Source organism: Cydia pomonella, chromosome 17 (genome assembly GCF_033807575.1).
Source record: "Cydia pomonella isolate Wapato2018A chromosome 17, ilCydPomo1, whole genome shotgun sequence".
In the NCBI taxonomy this organism is placed as follows: Eukaryota; Metazoa; Arthropoda; class Insecta; order Lepidoptera; family Tortricidae; genus Cydia; species Cydia pomonella.
In genome coordinates, this window is record NC_084719.1 from 2,935,761 (window position 1) to 2,946,618 (window position 10,858).

Genomic DNA, 10,858 nt, shown 5'->3' on the forward strand with positions numbered 1-10,858 from the left:
GGAAGGCTAATATCTGAGTGGAAGGGAATGCTTGAAAGGATGCACGACAGATATTCGTAGATGTAAGTTAGTTTTTAATTAATAAATAAGTAGTTTTTAAGTAATGAATCTACGTAACGCTTTGGCGTAAGCTGTAATGTTAATGTTAATGTTATAACTTGATTCAATAAATAAATAAATTAATTAAATTAAATTAATCAGGCGGGCCGTATGCTTGTTTGCCACCGACATAGTATAAAAAAAACTACCCGAAAATGTACAAATTGTTTGTTTACGTTTATTTAAATACCTAAAAGTACATACTATATGTATTACAATTTAAGTAAATAATTTACACATTTCATGTTAATTTACTTGACGTCATGTTTGTTTTGCACATTTGATATTTGACAAGCAATCTTGTACATTCTAGACCAGTCGGCCCTATTCGAAAAATGCAATACGGAAAAGATATGAGATCGTTAAGTTCTGGTTTAGATATAGATAAGTTCTCAATTAGATATCGTTTGTATGTGGTATAATTGACAGAAGCTGCACGATTCGGATGACCAATGTCACTTTGACGTTAGAATATCTTTGAAAGATCTTAGTCAGTGTTGCCAGATGGGTTTTGCGTTCCGTTACGTGCACCTCTTAAAAATAGTACGCAAATTCAAGTTGAGTACGCAGTATAAAATTTACGGTGCGTTCCTAAATAATATTAATCGGAAAACCACCGAATTTTATCGCTACTATAAAAATGTTGAAAATAGAACTTCACATATTTCGATAAAATATTTCTTGTTTAAGGAGACTCAATTCAATGCAAATTTGCCAACGGTGGCGTTTCGAAATGTAATACCGTCGCGGCGTCTGTCATACTTCGGTCTACTTAAACACGCTGCACGCTGCTGCGACGCGTCAGGGCCTACCGCGAACCACGTTCGACGTGTTGCCTCTCTGTCGCACTTATAAATTCGTACGTAAGTATGACAGGGAGGCAACACGTCGAACGTGGTTCACGGTAGGCCCTCTGTTCTGTGATTGTTAGGCAAACACAAACATTTTTTTTTACAACGGACGCCCACGAGTATTCCTCTGCGTTGAAGTCATTGTTGAAGTTTGAAAACTCATAAAGTTTTGTTTTGTGAGTGAAACCGTGAATAATACTAAATAAAAATGTGTGACAGTGATCACAGTGATGAAAATATGTTGCCCACTACTCCTCAGGAAATATTAAAGCCTTTTCCGTTTATGTTGTTCCGTTGTTTGCTATTTTGACAACTTGAAAAGTTTTATCGGCAGTTTGCGTGTTATTACTGTGAAGTGTTTGGCCAAACCGCCGCTACCACTTTTGAAAGGATGCCACCCAAAAATCCAAAAATGTAAGTTACACAAAACAAAAAGAATTTATTTGCAGAAAAATATAGCTATTTGCCAGTTCCTTTGATCGTTAACTTATGTGACTGTTTTTTTTCAGTCGCTCGAACGCAGCACAAATTAGATTGCTCGTTGAATACATGTCACAGCACACCCGGTTCGCCAACCGGGAATTTGACGGGCCTCTAAGGACCCCAGAGGTACGAGGCGCAATGGGAGGCCCTTGCACAGGCCTTAAGGGAGCACGGGCCCAATAAGTCAGTGCAGGCATGGAAAGTGGTAAGTAAATATGCTTCCCATAGTTAAGATTTCCATCACTTAGTCCGCATAGAAGTCTTCCTAAACAAGACACTTTTTTATAATTATATAATATTGAATGAAATTACAGTGCAATCTGTGCATAGTAATAAAATGAAGTATAATAACTAATAAAATTAACATCTTAATGATTACTGAGGTCATGATAATGCAGGTCAAAGAGTCAGTTGCTTATTATAATGTTTTCTAAAAAAGGTATTTAATATGTATAGTTTTGCTGTAGTGACCCACTAGGCTAAACCGGTCGTCGAACATTTGATTTGATTTTAATTTCTTAATAATATTTATGAAGTGAGTAATCTAAGCTTTCTTATTTCTCTTTGCTTAAACTAAGACCATGAAGAGTTTATTGTGTCTTGTTTATTGTATCTGTTGAGTTAATGTCAGGCTAAGTAGTTTCTAAAAGTACTTTGCGATACAAGTGCAAAAAGTAGGAAATTACCTTTTTGCATGTATATTGTACATACAACGTCTTACAGTACATATGGCACTTTTCAATATATGCATGTATAGTGCTAGTTACTGCACTAGGGCGGTAAAGTAGCACAATATGTATTGCAATAGTACATTACGATACAAGTGCGAAAAATAGTTAATTTATTTATTTAATTAAACCTTTGGGAAACAAACAGGCAAAAACAACACACATAGTTAATCAGATTACACATCCACAAGCCAAACAGTTTCCACTAATGAGTAATAACAATTATGTTGCTCAGAAATTAACATTAATATCAAAACATGCAAAACTCAAATAACTCAAACTGTTGAAAACAATATTAACAAATTGGCAAGTATGCTGAAATATAGTAACTAATCAATATTATTATTAGCTGTACATTTTATTACAGAAACAAACTGTTGTAATGATAAATGGAATATATCAATATCAGAAAAAAATTCATTATAAGTTCTACACGCTCTAGCTAAGAACTTATTTCTTGCATATGTAGTACGACCAAAGTTAATTGCAAATAGGTTTGTGGAGCGAGTTCGCCGATCAGGACATCGAATTGAAATTTTAGACAAAAGATTGGGAGAATCAATAAGGCCATGTATGATTTTGAACAAAAATATCTGATCTCGAATTTCTCTACGGGGTTGAAGAGAGAAATTGTCAGGGCAAAAAGATTTAAATTTATATTAAATTTCATTGTTCTGATAAATTTGTTCTGAATTTTTTGAATTGTGTTAATGTGAACATTGAAATGAGGATTCCAGACTGTAGTAGCGTATTCTAAGTTGGACCTAACAAATGCGTTAAAGAGAAGTTGCAGAGTCTTAGGGTTTGTAAAATCCCTGCTTTGTCGGAAAATGAATCCCAACATTCTGTATGCTTTTGCTGAAATTTTGTCAATATGTGAAATAAATTGTAGTTCGCTATCAAGATTTAACCCCAGGTCCTTCACTTCAGACAAAACCCTTAAATTTTTGTTGTTTAATGAATAATTATACTCTATCTTATTGCGTTTTCTTGTAAATGTAATGGCACAGCATTTTTCGACATTCAAGTACAGTTCATTCATAGAACAATATAAACTCAGTCTATCAAGATCAGCTTGAAGTTTCATACAATCATCACTTGATTTAATAATGGTGTATATTTTAGTATCGGCATATAATAACAAGTCAGAAAATTTGAAACGAGTGGCGATAAATTAAAACACGACTGAAGGGAGTGTTTTAAATTGACACGAGTTGCGAATTACCTATTCGCACATGTATCGTACAACGTTTTACAGTACATAAGGTACCCTTTAAATGTTTGACACAGTAACGTAATATGGTAATTTTCGCACTAGTGCGGTAAAGTAGTACCATATGTACAGTCAGCGTCAAATACTTCGTAGTACACCATACTAAATATATGGTGTACCGAACTATTTGGCTACTTTGGTTGCTACAAAGTATTTGACGCTGACTGTACTGTAAAAGCTGTTTTAATACTATTAATAAGTATAGTTAGTGTATTAATTTTGCCATAATCGCATGCAGTTATGACTATGGGTATAAATATTGTTGAATTTATATAGCCGAGTCCACACAGAGCGACCGAGGAGGCGCGTGCGTTTTCCTTGCCCGAGCGCACGTCTACACTGGCCAGTTTGTGCGTGAGAATATTGCCTCACGCGTATGCTCGCTCTGTGTGGACCCGGCTAATCATGTATAAATGACAACAGATTTTATTCTCTAGGTGGGCACCTGCTCCCCGCTGGCGACACCCTTGCAGAAGCTAGCATTTTCAGATATATTTACTTTTTAAGTTTTTGGTTTGGTTTAACCGGAATTATTTTTACCCGACTATGAGAATGGGAAGGGTTATGATTTTAGCAGTCTACGTATGGATGCCGTATATATGCCGGTATGTTTTTGTTGTGTATAAATTACTAATCAATTTTGGTGAATGAGGTGTTTATAGGTTCATTTTTATGGGGTGACATAGACTACATAATAATATTTAACTGACTTTGGACAAGGAAGAGGTGCTATAGTTAAGAAAAAAATCATAGTCGGGTAAAAGTTTTTACAATCTTTTGCTTGTTTTCATTCTTATAACAAATATTTTAAACTTGCATGTGCTCATTGCCTCAGATTGACGACTACGTTGAGTTTTCGGGTGCTGGGAACAGTGTGGCTGGCAGCACGTTTTCTGCCACTGCTGAAAATCTCGTTGTTGTTCCAACAACCGCCACCGTTACTGCGGCCTTGCTCAGCGAACAACCCCACTTCTCCACCTCTCATTTGTCCTCGTCTCCCTCTCCTTCTGCCAGCCCTATACGCTCCACGCATTCAGTACTGCCCACAAGTCCTGGACTACCCGAACGTCCCTCTCTTGCCGCCCTTTCCGCCCGCTATGCCCGTCCCGCCCTTCTCGCTAGTTCCGCAATAACCGCCCAACCCGCACGTCTTCTCCTGCCTGCACGTCAAGTACACAGCTCTGTGTACGTGGATCCGCGCCCTGCACGCGTATCCACGTACACAGAGCTGTGTACTTGCCCCGCAACCGCACGACGGAACCGGCACCTTCGACAGCACAATTTAATCATCTGCAGCATGAGCATGATAATATTTTAAGAGTAATTAATTAATTTATGAACTAATAATTCTGTTTTAAGATCAGGTTGAGTACGAGAAACATTGTTTATTTAACTTGGGACAAGAAAAACAGTAACTTGGCAGTAAGAATGCATACATAAAGCCTGTAAGCTCCATACTTGACGTACCATTCCCTACAAGTGTTTCTCTTGCCTCCATATTTCGCTTACCCCATCTGACCTTATTTGTATTGATAAAACATACAAATAATAAATATATATATACGCGAGCAATCGCAAAATCTACATTTCGGGATTTCTCGTATCGTACAGTGCCGTTTAAATAAAATAACACCACCAACTACCCATAAGAGGGTTATTATGAAACTTATAATTAACATGCATTTTATTGAAAGGCTGGAATTTTATTTATCTTGAAATCTTGACCATGGTCATATGTTTGACTGGACGGTACACGGCAATGTTATTATTACTAATATATTTCATAACACTAGACTTATTCAATCCTAAGTAACCTATTAGCTTCTCATTCGTGTGCGGTATATATCAGCGTTTGGTAGTATCATAATAGTCAAATCTGGTGTTGGTTGTTGTTAATAGTTAAATGTTCATAAAATTTGACAACTTATTATAGTTATATTTTGTGTGAGTCAGTTATCATAACAGAAATAAGATATAAAGCTGTTAATACCGTAAATTGTGTATGGATATGTTTGACTCAAATTCTGTATTCCCACAATAAGTAGGTATACGGGGAGCCCGTAAGAAATCAGTGGTATATGAAGGCTTTCTTGTGCAACTTTAGTATGAGCTGGAACAAGTAAATGTAGTTATGTAGAACAGATAATCTCCATTGTGGTAGATGGCGCTATTTATTATGTGCTCTGTGATACCACTTAGTTTAAACTTGCTATAACATATTTTATGTTGACAGGATATCCTGAACGAACTGAAAATTTTTAATGAGGCGCAGAAACAAAAATGGAGTGTTTTGAAGGAGGGGCACGACTTGTTGGCGAATCGGTAAGACTTTTAATACTGATATCAAAGAAAATTTGAAACAGGTGGATTCTCAAAGAAACCTTTGTAGCCACAGTAAATTTACTGCAATTTTTCGACACATGATTAAAACTTTTAGAACGTCATTTGACTTTGATCCTTATCCGTACACTGATATGTGTATAATTTGTTAAATATCAAAAAGTGGCGCCATCTAATAGATCAAAGGCCCGGGCCGGGTTATGCCCGGTAATATGGCGCCCCTTTCTGATATTTAACAAATTTGACACATCAGTAAAAGAATAAGGATCAAAGTCAAATGGCGTTCTAAAAGTTTTAATCGTGTGCCTAAAGATGGCAGTAAATCTGCTGTAGCTACAAAATTTTCATTGACAATCCACCTCTATTTCAAATTTTCTTTGCTCATATCAACTAACAAATAAACGTATTATTTATTGTTTAAGTAGTATGTACTAGTAATAACACGCGAACGAATGAACAAGCACTCCTACCCTGAGGTTGAACTACCTGACTAATTATAGGTTCATCCTCTGACCTTTCCAAGGAGCAAGATCTTATTTTCGTGTATGAGAGCCTTTGGAATACAATATTATTAACGCCCGAATGAGTGCTACCGCGTTTAATTTCGCCACTAGGGGTGCTAGTGTAGACGGAGGTCATTCGAAATGTCAAATGCATAGCTTTTTTATCGTGAATTTCTACTCCTCATTCATAATTGTGATAAATCTTATTTCATCTTTGATTAGTTAGTCACCAAACAAAAGTAACTCAAATAGCCGGGTCCACACAGAGCGAGCATACGCGCCAGGCAACTTCCTCACGCACAAAACGGCCAGTGTAGACGTGCCTCGGACGAGGCGGAGCGCGCGTTTTCCTCGCCCTAGTGCGCCGCCTCGGCCGAGGCACGTCTACACTGGCTGGGATTACCATCGAATCGTCTAATGTCGGTTTTGTTCCTTTGGGTTTGTTGTACCTAGTGACATGTTTTTTAAACGATTGCAACGCCATCTGCGAGTTGCTCGAGAGACTCAACTTACACACATATATGGATGTGGCTTCAAAAGTAATCACCGTTAATATCTCGTACCTTGAATAAAGGACCCACTTCTTAATTATTATTATAAATTATATTTTGGTATTGTTCCAGTATTAACACATTGGAGGACACCGAGATTATTGAGAACTTGGAAGACACAGTTATAATGGAAGAGGAAGACGTCTGAGCTAAGCGCTGTCCTCGCACCCTCCGTCTAGTTTACGTTTGCGGCCATATCAAAAATACACACCGTATGTTTATTAGGGTTCCGTACCAAAAAGGTACAAAAGGAACCCTTATGGTGCTATTGCTAAATATCTCGAGAAGTACTTAAGCTATCGATGTGAAATTTGGAATAGTAATGAATAACGCTGACCCAAACATATTGGATGTGTATTTATTTTATTTTATTTGTAAGTATTAATAATGGAAAATTCCCAATATGAAGAGGGGGTAAAATTGCAAAGTCTAGTTAAATAGGTCAAGTGGGGTATCATTTGAAAGAGCTCAAATTGAAAATTACAAAACAATTTTTTATTTTCATTGTGAAAAAAAAATTTACGTATGAAGGAAAATGTGAAAATAATACCATCCCCCCCCCCTCTCTCATCTCCGAAGTTTAAGAATAAAAATTGTTTTTTTTTTACATTGGTCAAGTCTTTCATGAGAAAATTTGAAGTTTGTACGGAACCCTCGGTGTGCGAGGTAAACGAACTCGCACTTGACCGGTTATTCTTATTGCCCATAAGGCCCGTCCTTAGATATATGTCAATGATTACGGTGATCTCGAAAATGGCTCAAATGATTTCAATTAAATTTGCTATATGGGGGTTTTCGGGGCGTTTTTGAGTTTTTACCTATTTGTTTTCCGAGCAAAAGGAATTAAAGTTTACTGATTTTGAAAACTGTGTTTTATTAGTAAAATAATGTTCTGATTACATTTCTTGAAAGAAAATACATACTTATTTAGTATATTACTACATAGAGCGGGAAAAAGGGATTTGGTTCATACACATTTTATAATATGGTTAACTCTTTCCCATTTTTCCTGTAGCCATAACAAAGTTAAGGGAATCTAAAGCATTGCGCATTTTTCTACGTTTTGTATATTAGGTAGGTATTTGTATCAGAATAAAACATAGTAATAAGCAAAATATGTATTTATTAGACGCGCACGCTTTTCCTGCGCCACTCTTAATAGTAGTCCGTTTTGCGCATGACGATGAGGAAGTTCTTGAGGAGCGTCTTCATCAATATCTCCTACGATTTCCTCGGGAACATTTCTGCAAGAAAAAGGAGAACATCGGTAAGAATATTAGAATTTAAAGAAGAAATCTAATCATCACTATAAAGAGTAAAAATGTGAAACTTTCTTCATCAATCGCTGAACAATGAAATTTATTCCATTTGCCCTTATCTTCATTTAATAGGGAATATTACGCGAAACTCTGCGTAGGGGTCACAACTACCACAATCCATCACAATCTGAGGGCCTCCGCTAGCTGACGCGGATTATCCGAACGGACGCCCCGTCTAATAACAAATTGTATGAATAGCGCTAAGTGGCGCGGGCGCGTGCGACGGAATTGGCCTGGGAGCAGGACCCGCGAGCGTGCGCACGCGGCGGGCGTCCGCGTCAGCTAGCGGAGGCCCTGAGGGTCTACCGCGAAACAAGAAAATTTCGTTACTTATCTAACCTCTCTATCACTGATGAGAATCTGCAATGTTAAGCTCACTTACCTATAATGTTGCATTATGTTGTATACTACGCAACATGCATTTATTATTGACGATGCCTTCGTCGGGCTGTAGTGTAAGACGCGGTCGTGGCCCAGGCACCGGAATACGTTTTTGAGGTACCCATTGGTACGCTTGATCGTGTTGCGCACGCGACAGTGCCAGACCGTGTACCTTGCTTCTGGGCTTCCCGGGGCAGGATTCAGCACTGGCGTCATGAGCCATGGCTCAAGAGCATACCCCGAGTCACCTGAAATTATTATTTTTTGGTTACATAATACTTAATCATCTGAACAACTAACGAAACTTCCCCCTTGCTTATGCCTTTTTAGGGTTCCGTAGCCAAATGGCATAAAACGGAACCCTTATAGTTTCGCCATGTCCGTCTGTCTGTCTGTCTGTCTGTCCGAGGCTTTGCTCCGTGGTCGTTAGTGTTAGAAAGCTGAAATTTGGCATGGATATATAAATCAATAAAGCCGACAAAGTCGTACAATAAAATCTAAAATTTTAATTTTTTTTAGGGTACCTCCCCTACACGTAAAGTGGGGGTGAATTTTTTTTTTCGCTTCAACCCTAAAGTGTGGGGTATCGTTGGAAAGGTCTTTCAAAACTAATAGGGGTTTTCAAGAAACATTTTTTGATAAAGTGAATATATTCGGAGATAATCGCTCCGAAAGAAAAAAAAAATGTGTCCCCCCCCTCTAACTTTTGAACCATAGGTCCAAAAAATATGAAAAAAATCGTGGAAGTAGAGCTTAAGAAAGACATTAAATGAAAACTATAGCGGACATGATCAGTTTAGCTGTTTTTGAGTTATCGCAAAAAGTTTTCCCTTCATAGTAAAAAGACTTCTTTAATTAGGTACTGATTATGCAAATTTGCCTATTTGTTTAACTCGGGTGAAAGGTACCATTTACTACACTTTAAGCTCCAGTTTAGCTTATTGTGACGGAAGAGTAACTACGGAACCCTACACTGAGCGTGGCCCGACATGCTCTTGGCCGGTTATTTACATTATGATAGGTATATTAACTTAGTCATGAACTATTTATTCTGTGGTCGTGATCTTAGTACATTTACTAACATGCACTTGCCCCATTCCAATAACCCGGGGTTAACCGGTTAAACCGTTAACCCAATGTGAAATTGTACTGGTAACATGGTAACTCCAGGGTTAACCAGTTAACCCCGAGTTAGTGAAATGGTGCAAGTGGTGCTAAGGGATTTAGAAACAGCGCGCCAAGCGGGATGTTTTGGAAACTCAAAATTCCATACAAAATGACAGTTAACGCAAACGCGTACGTCACGTCTCCCCATCGAATAAATTTACACTAGGTACAGATACACAATTTTCTGCTTACCCAGAAGGAAATACTCCCCAATGTGGCCATTGTACAATCTTCTTAATTCATCCTAAATGGACGAATTGTTAAATATGAAAGAGTCGTGCACACGGCCAGGAAACCTCTTGTTTACTGCCAAGATCTTACAGTTGACATCTGCAATCTGAAGATATAAGGTTATTTATATTCTTATTTGAGAATTGGTGACAACCAAGTAGTAACATATAAGTTATTATTTTAATGAATTATTATAATCAATCTAGATTAGGTACATCATTATCTTAGTCGATTTGTGTTAGATTGTCCCATAGTATTTATATTTCTTTATTTAATTATAATATACATACATTGTGGTCAGTGATGAGGATTTTATGATTAATATAAAAAAATCATTATTTGTAACTAAAATTGAAACTTACTAGCTGTACATTAAGAGCGTGAACGCCTTTCCGATTCAGATATTGCACTCCGTGTGGCACAGGTGGGAAATATTTTCACTTGAGTGCAGTCTACTACACCCAAGATATTTGGCAGACCATATGCATCCTCAAATCCTGAGGCAACTGATCGTCGGGACCGATCAGTTCCAGGAAAAACTATTATCCATTGGTCTTTAAGTCTGTAAAAAGGAGCATATTTTAGATGGCACGTTTTAGAACTTAACCTTAGTCAAACCTAGCTAGTATTGCAATTCCAGATTATGTATCCAATGTAACTAACTACCTGAACATAACTATCAAACAATACCTATCTCATTACATAATACATCAACACTGATGCTTATTCAAAAAAGTAAAAACTACTAAGATAGCCCTAGTATACTCTCACAGTTTTTGATGCCTAGTAGTTCAGTGGTCCAATAAACATAAGTACCTTCTGTTCACAGCATCTACAAATTGTTCGAGATACTGTGGCTTACAGTCGTCTGACCAATAGATAAACCATGATCCTGACCAGTCCCGTGTTGATAATTACCATCAGCCAGCAGA

At 37.5% G+C, this 10,858-nt stretch overlaps 2 long non-coding RNA genes across 3 annotated transcripts; one reads left to right on the forward strand and one right to left on the reverse strand.

Moving 5' to 3' along the window:
- The first annotated feature begins 473 nt into the window (after nucleotides 1-473).
- On the forward strand, nucleotides 474-7,694 carry LOC133526951 (uncharacterized). Of its 2 annotated transcripts, XR_009800792.1 has the most exons (4): nucleotides 474-1,364; nucleotides 1,460-1,638; nucleotides 3,872-5,756; nucleotides 6,275-7,694. It is a non-coding gene; the product is annotated as an uncharacterized LOC133526951 (long non-coding RNA). The 2 variants fall into 2 exon arrangements; XR_009800793.1 differs by having other exon boundaries at nucleotides 474-1,638; nucleotides 6,901-7,694.
- A 240-nt stretch (nucleotides 7,695-7,934) lies between these two features.
- Nucleotides 7,935-10,646, reverse strand: LOC133526953 (uncharacterized). Its single transcript, XR_009800797.1, has 3 exons — nucleotides 10,289-10,646; nucleotides 8,530-10,032; nucleotides 7,935-8,072 (listed from the first exon to the last, which is right to left on the reverse strand). It is a non-coding gene; the product is annotated as an uncharacterized LOC133526953 (long non-coding RNA).
- Between the last annotated feature and the right edge of the window lie 212 nt (nucleotides 10,647-10,858).